Consider the following 13,443-nt stretch of genomic DNA (forward strand, 5'->3'; position numbering starts at 1 on the left):
CGCTGCAAGTGATGTGAAAGATATAGAAGACAACGCAGTCTGTGGGTGCGCCATTCTGTATGTCGTCTTTCTGCTGTAAGCGTGTGCTGTTCACAACGTGCAAGTGTGCTGTAGACAACGTGGTTTATTCCTTAGAACAGAGGATTTTTCTGGTGTTGGAATTCCACCGCCTAGAACACAGTGTTGTTGCCACAAGACGACGTTTTCAATGGAGGTTTAATGTAACCAAAGGACCGAAAAGCGATACAATAAAGGATCTGTTTGAAAAATTTCAACGGACTGAGAACGTGACGGATGAACGTGCTGGAAAGGTAGGGCGACCGCGTATGGCAACCACAGAGGGCAACGCGCAGCTAGTGCAGCAGGTGATCCAACAGCGGACTCGGGTTTCCGTTCGCCGTGTTGCAGCTGCGGTCCAAATGACGCCAACGTCCACGTATCGTCTCATGCGCCAGAGTTTACACCTCTATCGGTACAAAATTCAAATGCGGCAACCCCTCAGCGCCGCTACCATTGCTGCACGAGGGACATTCGCTAACGATATAGTGCACAGGATTGATGACGGCGATATGCATGTAGGCAGCATTTGGTTTACTGACGAAGCTTATTTTTACCTGGACGGCTTCGTCAATAAACAGAACTGGCGCATATGGGGAACCGAAAAGCCCCATGTTGCAGTCCCATCGTCCCTGCATCCTCAAAAAGTACTGGTCTGGGCCACGATTTCTTCCAAAGGAATCATTGGTCCATTTTTCAGATCCGAAACGATTACTGCATCACGCTATCTGGACATCCTTCGTGAATTTGTGGTGGTACAAACTGCCTTAGACGACACTGCGAACACCTCATGGTTTATGCAAGATGGTGCCCGGCCGCATCGCACGGCCAACGTCTTTAATTTCCTGAATGAATATTTTGATGATCGTGTGATTGCTTTGGGCTATCCGAAACATACAGGAGGCGCCGTGGATTGGCCTCCCTATTCGCCAGACATGAACCCCTGTGACTTCTTTCTGTGGGGACACTTGAAAGACCAGTTGGACCGCCAGAATCCAGAAACAATTGAACAGCTGAAGCAGTACATCTCATCTGCATGTGAAGCCATTCCGCCAGACACGTTGTCAAAGGTTTCGGGTAATTTCATTCAGAGACTATGCCATATTATTGCTACGCATGGTGGATATGTGGAAAATATCGTACTATAGAGTTTCCCAGACCGCAGCGCCATCTGTTGTTGAAAATTGTAACTACTGTAATTTCGAAAGTTTGTCTGCCTGAAAATGTACTGTTGTCCCAAGCATATTGCAACAAACGGTGTATTTCTATCGCTGCTCGTTTAGTTTTTATTGCCGTTTCAAATATACCGGTCATTTTTGAAACACCCTGTACATACACACAAAATTCAAGCTTTCGCAACAAACTGTTGCCTCATCAGGAAAGAGGGAAGGAGAGGGAAAGACAAAAGGAAGTGGGTTTTAAGGGAGAGGGTAAGGAGTCATTTTAATTATTTCTACCGGGTCACAGGAGGCGTTATTTCACAGTGGTGGTTGTCCGGAGTGTGGCAAGCTAGAAGTGTGGCAGGCACACTGTGGCTGGTGGGCCGAGGGTGTTACTGCATAGGTATCAATGATTGATCAGAAAATGTAATAGCTTCATTTTGTTCCAATGTAAGTGCGTAGGAAGCGGGCGTTTGAATTGAAGTATGATTGTACTGTGGCTCTGGTGAGAGTTTACTGAAGTAGCCTATTAGAACTGTTCACTGCTGTTGTCACGGCCTATCTCTTGTAAACTGTCACGTACAATTTGTGCTTCAGAGACAAGGTGCTAAATTTAATAGCGGTCAGTCCATCGCAATGTGTCAATAGTGTTTTAAAAGGAATCCCAAAGGCATCCTTGTAGGGAACCGAAGTAACAGAGTGGTGTTTCTTTAATAGTTTTGGTAGCAGTCTGACACTATTTATCTCATTACAGGTGCTTGTATATTATTTGTTAAACTGATGAAATGATGTTGTTTCCAGTGCATAACATACATCTGTTACAGGTTAATGAAACCACTGTCTAAGTCCTATGTATATAAAGGCATGGTCTGTGCCGATGAACTCCATGTAATGCTGCTTCTGTAAAAGGAAAATGCGCTATATACACATTCTATGCAGCTGAATAACTGGACAGGATAGTGGCAGTGGTTTTGGCATGCTGCAACAGAAGGGAAGCAGCATTTTGTACTCATTATAGATTTGAACGAAGGGTATTCTTTTACGGGCTTCTAACCTGGATCATAACACCAGTGGGTTTCACAATAACGGTTTGCTTGATAAAGTGGATAAATCGAGATGACTGTATTATAGTTCTATAAAAGTAATAATTTTCGATTTTGTATTTGTTGTTTTTAAAGATTCTTGTCTTAACATCCTGTTGTCTTTCATTACCAGAAGCTATATCATGGAAATTAAAGGCTGAGGACTGTTTTTTCATGAGATTTTGCTGCAGCAATTCAATTTTTGGTGGCTTTACCCCATTAGTCATTCTTATTTTAACCTGCAGTCATTACTTTGTACTAAGTATTCTATTTATACTTGAGGTCACTAATCTGCACTTTGATAAATAAATTTGACCTTGCATTGTAAACTCAATCAATCGATTCCATGAGTAATTATTTTAGGACATAACATCCTTCTCCCATAATAGTGTTTAAGGAGTCATTCTTCCCACGCTCCATATGGGAAAGCAAAGAGACCCTAGTAACTGGTACAACAGTACATACCCTCCGCCATGTGATCCACAGTGGTTTGCAGAGTATGACTGTAGATGTTGAAGAGTTGTTAACTTTTCTCCTTCCATTATTTATATTCTGCTGTAGAGGTGTAGAGTAATAAATTCAAGAGTGTGGCTATCCAAGACAAATAATTAGAAATAAAGTCAACTGCCATTAGTATGAAATATCATCACCTGAGAATGGCTTGCCCAGTTTTGTTGCTTGTTTTGTTTGTGTTAGGACAAAGTTTGTACGGAAGAAAATTTTTAGATAAATCCAACAGAAAAGTCAGAAATTAACATCAGTTGCCACATGTATGAAATATCATCAATTAGGAATGGGTCGACAGATTTGGCTAATTCTTGTCTTTGTTATATTTCTAATTATCAGGTCAAGATTTGTATGTAAGAAAATTTTTGGAAAATCCACCAAAAAAAGTTGGAAATTAAAATGAATTGTTAAAGATCATTACTTGAGAAAATGACGATTGATTTGCTTTTTTTAATTGTGTTTGTAATTGTGCACAGTAATGGTATTTTTGCTTTGAAAAAGAAATGAAATAAAAAAAAATCTTTTCATAACAAAAAATCAGTTTGGGAGTTATAAAAAAAAATAAAGGGACGTATAGTCACCACATATCTCAAAAATTTATTGACTAATTTACTTCAAATTTTTATATGATACTCTAACAAGCGTTCAGGCAGATGTAAGCAGAGAGAGACACACACCACTGGCCATTAAAATTGCTACACCAAGAAGAAATGCAGATGATAAACGGGCATTCATTGGACAAATATATTATACTAGAACTGACATGTGATTACATTTTCACACAATTTGGGTGCATAGATCCTGAGAAATCAGTACCCAGAACAACCACCTCTGGCTGTAATAACGGCCTTGATACGCCTGGGCATTGAGTCAAACAGAGCTTGGATTGCAGGTACAGCTGCCCATGCAGCTTCAACACGATACCACAGTTCATCACCAGTAGTGACTGGTATATTGTGACGAGCCATTTGCTCAGCCACCATTGACCAGATGTTTTCAATTGGTGAGAGATCTGGAGAATGTGCTGGCCAGGGCAGCAGTGGAACATTTTCTGTATCCAGAAAGGCCCGTACAGGACCTGCAACATGCCGTCGTGCATTATCCTGCTGAAATGTAGGGTTTCGCAGGGATCAAATGAAGATAGAGCCACGGGTCGTAACACATCTGAAATGTAACGTCCACTGTTCAAAGTGCCGTCAATGCGAACAAGGGGTGATTGAGACGTGTAGTCCATGCTGCTGCAAACGTCATCGAACTGTTTGTGCAGATGGTTGTTGTCTTGCAAACGTCCCCATCTGTTGACTCAGGGTTCAAGATGTGGCTGTACAATCTGTTACAGCCATGCAGATAAGATGCCTGTCATTTCGACTGCTAGTGATACGAGGCCATTGGGACCCAGCACGGAGTTCCTTATTACCCTCCTGAAACCCACCGATTCCACATTCTGCTAACAGTCATTGGATCTCGACCAATGTGAGCAGCAATGTCGCGATATGATAAACCGTAATCGAAATACGCTACAATCCGACCTTTATCAAAGTCGGAAACGTGATGGTACGCATTTCTCCTCCTTACACGAGGCATTACAACAACGTTTCACGATGCAACGCCGGTCAACTGCTGTTTGTGTACAAGAAATCAGTTGGAAACTTTCCTATGTCAGCACGTTGTAGGTGTATATCAAAGTAGCACTTACAACCTATGTCCTCAATTATTTGGTGGAGATATCCAATCTCTGTACAGTTTTTGATGTCTACAACTCCCTCTAGTACCATGGAAGTGTACGAGAAATCAGTTGGAAACTTTCCTATGTCAGCATGTTGTAGGTGTATATCAGAGTAGCACTTGCAACCTATGTCCTCAATTATTTGGTGGAGATATCCAATCTCTGTACAGTTTTTGATCTCTACATCTCCCTCTAGTACCATGGAAGTCATTGCCTGATGTCATAAGAGATGTGCAATCATCCCGCTCCTTCTTCTTGTCAGTGTTTTCCACATATTTCTTACCTTATCAGTCCACCCAATTTTCAGCATTCACCTGTAGCACCACATCTAAAATACTTCGATTCTCTTCTGTTCCGGGTTTCCCACAGTCCATGTTTCACTACCATACAATGCTGTGCTCCAAATGTACATCCTCAGAAATTTCTTCCTCAAATTAAGGCCCGTGTTTGATACTAATAGACTTCTCTCAGTCCAGAATGCCCTTTTTGCCAGTGCTAGTCTGCCTCTGATGTCCTTGCTCCATCTGACATTGGTTATTTTGCTGCCCAGGTAGTAGAATTCCTTAACTTCATCTACCTCGTGACCATCAGTCCCAATGTTAACTTTCTCATTCTCATTTCTGCGACTTCTCATTACTTCTGTCTTCCTTCAATTTACTCTCAGTCCATATTCTGTAATCATTAGACTGTTAATTCCATTCAGGAGATCCTGTAATTCTTCTTCACTTTCACTCAGGATAACAATGTCATCAATGAATTGTACCATTGATATCCTTTCACCTTGAATTGTAATTCCACTGCTGAACTTTTCTTTTATTTCCATCATTGCTTCTTCCAATGTATAGACTGAACAGTAGGGGTGAAAGACTACATCCCTGTCGAACATCTTGCACCATTTTACATTGTCAAATGCTTTTTCCATGTCAACAAATCCTATGGACCTTTCTTGATTTTTCTATAGTCTTGCTTCCATTATAAATCACAGCTTCAGAATTGCTCCTCTGGTGTTATTACCTCTCCTAAAGCCAAACTGCAAAAAGGTGGGAATTTAAGTAGATGGGACCTGGATAAACTTAAAGAACCAGAGGTTGTAGAGAGTTTCAGGGAGAGCATAAGGGAACAATTGACAGGAATGGGGGAAAGAAATACAGTAGAAGAAGAATGGGTAGCTCTGAAGGATGAAGTAGTGAAGGCAGCAGAGGATCAAGAAGTAAAAAGACGAGGGCTACTAGGAATCCTTGGGTAACAGAAGAGATACTGAATTTAATTGATAAAAGGAGAAAATACAAAAATGTAGTAAGTGAAGCAGGCAAAAAGGAATACAAACATCTCAAAAATGAGATCGACAGGAAGTGCAAAATGGCTAAGCAGGGATGGCTAGAGGACAAATGTAAGGATGTAGAGGCTTGTCTCACTAGGGGTAGGATAGATATTGCCTACAGAAAAATTAAAGAGAACCACTTGTATGAATATCAAGAGCTCAGATGGCAACCCAGTTCTAAGCAAAGAAGGGAAGGCAGAAAGGTGGAAGGAGTATATAGAGGGTTTATACAAGGGCGATATACTTGAGGACAATATTATGGAAATGGAAGAGGAAGTAGATGAAGATGAAATGGGAGATAAGATACTGCGTGAAGAGTTTGACAGAGCACTGAAAGACCTGAGTCGAAACAAGGCCCCGGGAGTAGACAACATTCCATTAGAACTACTGATGGCCTTGAGAGAGCCAGTCATGACAAAACTCTACCATCTGGTGAGCAAGATGTATGAGACAGGCGAAATACCCACAGACTTTAAGAAGAATATAATAATTCCAATCCCAAAGAAAGCAGGTGTTGACAGATGTGAAAATTACCGAACTATCAGTTTAATAAGTCACAGCTGCAAAATACTAACGCGAATTCTTTACAGACAAATGGAAAAACTGGTAGAAGCGGACCTCGGGGAAGATCAGTTTGGATTCCGTAGAAATGTTGGAACACGTGAGGCAATACTAACCTTACGACTTATCTTAGAAGAAAGATTAAGGAAAGGCAAACCTACGTTTCTAGCATTTGTAGACTTAGAGAAAGCTTTTGACAACGTTAACTGGAATACTCTCTTTCAAATTCTGAAGGTGGCAGGGGTAAAATACAGGGAGCGAAAGGCTATTTACAATTTGTACAGAAACCAGATGGCAGTTATAAGAGTCGAGGGGCATGAAAGGGAAGCAGTGGTTGGGAAAGGAGTGAGACAGGGTTGTAGCCTCTCCCCGATGTTATTCAATCTGTATATTGAGCAAGCAGTAAAGGTAACAAAAGAAAAATTCGGAGTAGGTATTAAAATTCAAGGAGAAGAAGTAAAAACTTTGAGGTTCGCCGATGACATTGTAATTCTGTCAGAGACAGCAAAGGACTTGGAAGAGCAGTTGAACGGAATGGATAGTGTCTTGAAAGGAGGATATAAGATGAACATCAACAAAAGCAAAACGAGGATAATGGAATGTAGTCAAATTAAATCGGGTGATGCTGAGGGGATTAGATTAGGAAATGAGACACTTAAAGTAGTAAAGGAGTTTTGCTATTTAGGGAGTAAAATAACTTATGATGGTCGAAGTAGAGAGGATATAAAATGTAGACTGGCAATGGCAAGGAAAGCGTTTCTCAAGAAGAGAAATTTGTTAACATCGAGTATAGATTTAAGTGTCAGGAAGTCATTTCTGAAAGTATTTGTATGGAGTGTAGCCATGTATGGAAGTGAAACATGGACGATAACCAGTTTGGACAAGAAGAGAATAGAAGCTTTCGAAATGTGGTGCCACAGAAGAATGCTGAAGATAAGGTGGGTAGATCACGTAACTAATGAGGAGGTATTGAATAGGATTGGGGAGAGGAGAAGTTTGTGGCACAACTTGACTAGAAGAAGGGATCGGTTTGTAGGACATGTTTTGAGGCATCAAGGGATCACAAATTTAGCATTGGAGGGCAGCGTGGAGGGTAAAAATCGTAGAGGGAGACCAAGATATGAATACACTAAGCAGATTCAGAAGGATGTAGGTTGCAGTAGGTACTGGGAGATGAAGAAGTTTGCACAGGATAGAGTAGCATGGAGAGCTGCATCAAACCAGTCTCAGGACTGAAGACCACAACAACAACAACAACAAAGCTAAACTGTTCATCACCTAACACAGCCTCAGTTTTCCTCTCAATTTTCCTGTATATTATTCTTGTAAGTAACTTTGATGCATGAGCTGTTAAGCTGGTTGTGCGATAATTCTCACACTTGTCAGCCCTTGCAGTCTTTGGAATTGTTTGGATGATATTTTTCAGAAAGTCTGATATATGTCACCAGACTCATACATCCTACATACCATCGTGAGTAGTCATTTTGTTGCCACTTCTCCAATGATTTCAGAAATGCTTGTGGAATGTTATCTATCCCTTCTGACTGATTTGATTTTAAGTCCCCCACACCTCTCTTAAATTCTGATTCTAATACTGGATTCCCTGTCTATTCTAAATTGACTCCTGTTTCTTCTTCTATCACATCAGACAAATCTTCCCCCTCATAGAGGCCTTCAATGTATCTTTCAACCTATCCACTGTCTCCTCAGAACTTCTGTTGCACTCTTAATGTTACCACACTTGCTTTTAATTTCACCAGAGGTTGTTTTGACTTCCCTAAATGCTGAGTTAGTCCTTCCGACAATAATTTCTTTTTCAAATTCTTCACATTTTTCATGCAGCCATTTCATCTTAGCATTCCTGCACTTCCTTTTTATTTCATTGTTCAGTGACTCGTATTTCTGTATTCCTGAATTTCCCCAAACATTTTTGTACTTTCTTCTTTCGTCAATCAACTGAAGTACTTCTTCTGTTACCTTCTTTGGATCTATGTTTTTCTTTCCAACTTTTGTGATTGCCCTTTTTAGAGATGTCCATTCCTCTTCAACTATACTGCCTACTGAGCTATTCTTTATTGCTGTATCTATAGCCTTTGAGAACTTCAAGCATATCTCGTCATTCCTTAGTACTTCCGTATCCCACTTCTTTGCGTATTGATTCTTTTGATTGATTTTTGTCATACATACATATATACGCAATATATAAAGGGGGAAGCATTGTTACCACAAATCTCGAAAAATTCTTGACTAATTTACTTCCAATTTTTACACAATACTCTAATGAACATTCAGATACACATAGGCTATACATGTATTACATATATGAATATATATGTAACATATAAAGGGGAAATGTTACCAAAAATCTTGAAGATTTTTATGGATTTACTTGAGATTGCACTTCCCCAGTATTTCACCAATGAAATGGAGTCTACCACCTGCTTTACCCACAACTGAGCCTTTGTGATCGTTCCATGTTATATCCCTGCAAAGTGTTACACCCAGGTGTTAGTAGAGTTGGCTGATTCCAACAGTGACTCATTGATATTATAGTCAAAGGATACTACATTTTTGTTTGTTTTGTGAAGTGCACAATTTTAGAGTACTGAACATTTAAAGCAAGTTCCCAATCTTTGCAGCACTTGGAAATCTTAGCATGATCTGACTGGGTATTTATGCAGCTGCTTTCACACAGTACATCATTATACGAGGGCTATCCACAAAGTACATTACGTTTTGGAATTAAAAATTAATAAAGTATTGGATTTTTTTTTATTATATACAGATGAAAGCCACACTTAAATACTACTTTTCTACATAGTTGCCATTTAAATTAAGGCACTTATCATAGCGATGGACGAGCTTGGAAATTCCTTCGTCGTAAAATTCGGCCGCCTGCGCCTTCAACCACGTAATGACTGTCTTTTGGGACAGAAAAGGTGTGATTTTTGTGGATTTCCTGGAAAGAGGCACTACAATAAACTCTCAAAGGTATTGCCAAACTCTGCACAACCTCAGAAGAGCAATACAAAACAAGCACAGGGGAAGTTGGGCTCAAAGATCTTGCTGATTCACGACAACGCCCGGGCCCACAAGGCAAATGCCACTCTGGAAGTTCTCGAATCTTTTAAATGGGAGTTGTTTCCTCATCCGCCGTACAGTCCCGACCTGGCACCGAGCGACTTACACTTATTCCCAGCAATGAAGAAGTGGTTGGCTGTGCAGCGTTTTGATGACGACGCACAGCTTCCAGAAGAGGTAGCCACGTGGTTGAAGGCGCAGGGGGCCGAATTTTATGACAAAGGAATTTCCGAGCTCGTCCATCGCTACGATAAGTGCCTTAATTTAAATGGCAACTATGTAGAAAAGTAGTACTTAAGTGTGGCTTTCATCTGTATATAACAAAAAAAATTTCCAATACTTTATTTATTTTTAATTCCAAAACGTAATGTACTTTGTGGATAGCCCTCGTAGATCACTGCATCATCTATGAAAAGGCTGAGGTTAGTATTAATATCATCTGCACAGTCATTAATATACAATGTGAACAACAGAGATCCCGAAACATTTCCCTGGAGCACACTCAAAGTTACTCCTATGTCTGATGATGAGCCTCCAGCCCAGATAACATGCTGCATCCCCCTTGTAAAAAGTCCTCAATCCAGACACAAATTTCACTTGAAACCCCATTTGATCATACTTTTGACAATACATTTAGATGTGGTACCGAGTCAAATGTTTTTAGAAAGTCAAGAAATACTGCATCTACCTGACTCCCTTGATCCAAAGCTTTCAGTACTCAAGTTGGGTTTCACGTGATCAATGTTTTTGGAATTAATGCTGCTTGGCATTGAGGAGATCATTATTTTCAAGGTATCTCATTATGTTTGAGCTCAGAAGATGTCCTAAGATTCTACTTGGCATTGGGCCACAAGAGTCGGTACTGGATTACTGAAAACAAAATTTGAAATAAAAATATTTTAAAATTAACAATACCAACACCCCCTGGACTGGCCAGGTAGCCCACCCATTGGCAAGGGATTTTCTACAACCACATTCTCAATTTTCTTTTAATAGAATACAGTGAAACCCTTTGTGGTAGACAAATAATGCAAGAATTGTAGGTGCCTTATGGCATTCACAGTACATACCTACATATATATTCCCCCAAACCAACATAGTTCCAAGAAAGTATACTCCCAGAAGATTACCCACAATTTGTCTCATTTACAAACTTTTTGATCTCTTGACATCTTGAGTGTGCAGTGATTAGTCACCTTCTTGCTTCGATTAGTTTTGGTTTTCAAGGTTTCCCAGTTTCTTATCTTATACCTTCAGGCAGCTTCGTAAAAAAACTCTGAACCAGACTACAGATCTCCACAAGAAGGAAGAGCCTGCTTGGATATTACTTCTGGGACTCAAATTGTGGCTATGTTAAGTGGAGGTTTACTATCTTTTGGTTCAAAAAATCTTTTTTTTTTTTTTTAACTGCATTTTTGGGTCCATAAAAGTGTTTAGAATCCACCCCTGAAACGGTTTTTCTGAATACGGAACGGAAATGTTTGTTATTCGTGGTTGAACAAAAAAATGCACCTGCCTGAAATCGGCCTTTTCCACGCACCAGTTTTTTTCGGGAATTTTGGCTCTGTAGCCATGAAAAATTATTCTATGTGCTTGCCCATGACTAAAACTGATAAAGTGATCAAGGAGATTACGACGTCCTACGGCTTGGCAATCTGAGAGCATTCCAATTAGGTGGAACAGATGAAGAAGGCAATTTGGGCAACGTATTTCCACAAATGTTCGACGGATGACCACCCACAACACCAAAATTGTCCGGCTGGGGAAACTAGTTGGTGCAAGTGGCGCATTGCAGAGGCTACTGGACATCTGGACAAATATCAACATGACCAGCAGCTCTCCAAAGAAGTTCAAAAAGTGATTCATACGATCTATGAGGCCCTTCCAGAGGACGAGTTCTTGTACCGGTGCTTATACCTTCAAGCAGCTTCTTTAAAAAAAAAAAAAAAACTCTGAACAAGACCACAGATCTCCGCAAGAAGGAAGAGGCTGCATGGATATTACTTTTGGGTATCAAATTGTGGCTATGTTAACGGGTTATGTAAATGGGAGGTTTACTATCTGTTGGTTCAAAAAATTGAGGAAACACACAAAATTCAAATGAAAGTTTGAACGCGTGTGTTTGGAAGTTATCCCCCAAGCATTTGCATTCTGGTGTGAAGACTGTGGAGATGTGACTTTCCTAGCAGTGAGCAGCTTCAATGAAGGGTATTCATCAATTCTGAAGACCATGAAAACGAAGGACCTCACCCTGGGACTCTATTTGATGCAGTTTTACCAAGCATTCGGATGACCACCGGATTCAAGAGGCCAAAAACTGCTTTTCACCAGCCATTCGAGCGGTTCTGGAGCAGTGCAGGATGGGCCAGATTGAGCATAATGCCCTCTGTGAGGAAGAGGAAGGACTAGTTTATGGACCCGGAATAGCAGATTGAATGTAAGTTGCATAATATTGCATTTATATGTAGTCAAAACTTCAAATGCTTTTTTCTCAAAATGATTTGTTTTTATCGCGTGGTATGGCAACTTCAAATCTACTGAACCAATTGGCATGATTCTTTGTTTCTGATGATGCTAACTACATTGTCTAGGAGTTGTACCACTTTCATTCCGATCCATCAACTATAAATATTTTTACTTGGCCGACAAAGTCGAAAAACCAGTGAAAAAAATCTTTTTTTTTTTTCAAATGGCCGCCATTTTGTTTCCTATGGTCCAAATAACTTCAGAGAGGTACAACTCCTAAAGAATCTTATATACTTCGCTAACGTCGACTCAGTTTCGATTTCAGACAAGCCGGCTGACCTGTGACATACCGCGCGTGGTCTACATCGAAATTTTGTTTCGTTTCGATGGCACTTCCGCCTTTGCTCTTCATTTACGGTCAAAAAAATTCGAATTTGTAGAGGAAATATCAACAAACATTTTGACCAAATTTGACATTGATATCTATAACACATCCCGAGAAAAAAATTCCCAAAGAACATGCTTTTTTTCTGGCCAAAGATAGTAAACCTCCCCTTAATCAGAGAGAGAGAGAGAGAGAGAGAGAGAGACTGATTTACAGGAATTCAACAGTGAGGTTCTAATCATCCTTTGTAATGTTCCTTATTTGACTTCTGGTTGAATTTGTCAACTTTCATAGTTCTGAATTTGTGTTTTGCCAACGATGGTGCAGATCTGTCAGGCTACACCGCTGTTGCAATCTTGAGTCTTGCTGGAATCAGAATCTTCAAAATGATATGAAGCTCTGGTAAATGAATAAGAAGATTTTCTTCTACAACAGCCTTCGCATATTGTTCCATAAATATACAACAACTTTTTCTCTAGAAGACTTTTCAACATAGGAAACATCTCATAAGACTGTGCACATGAGTTTGACAGGGTTAGGATGAACAGACGTCCCAGTTTTGATGGGACAGTCCCAGTTTTCACATAATGTCCTGGTGTCCCAAGACAATCATTCAGGACATATAACTGTCCCTGTTTTTATTGAGTAACGAACTGTGTGCAATAACATTTATCATTTAAGTGGAACCTAGAAGTTGAATGTTATAGAAATAAATATTTTCATCATACGTAGGCCTACTGCATTTGGCTTAGCTAGCATTAGGCTTAAAGAAAGAGTAAGAGATATGTTGAATATTTCCTATGCCAACATGTTCATGGGCCATCTGGCCCAGACCTTCCTAGCCTCCCAAAACACCATACCCTTAGTCTGGTTCAGGTTCATTGATGATATCTTCACGATATGGACTCAGCGCCACAACACACTATCTTCATTCCCTCACAATCTCAACAGCTTCTCTTCCATTCACTTCACCCAGTCCTCCACAACCCAGCGCGCCACCTTCCTAGGTGTTGAGCTCCTCGCCTCTGATACCTCCACCTGCACCTCTGCCCACAATAAACCAACCAATGCTACCTGCATTTCAACAGCCGTCATTC

This window comes from Schistocerca serialis, chromosome 11, assembly GCF_023864345.2.
Source record: "Schistocerca serialis cubense isolate TAMUIC-IGC-003099 chromosome 11, iqSchSeri2.2, whole genome shotgun sequence".
NCBI classification, from domain to species: Eukaryota; Metazoa; Arthropoda; class Insecta; order Orthoptera; family Acrididae; genus Schistocerca; species Schistocerca serialis.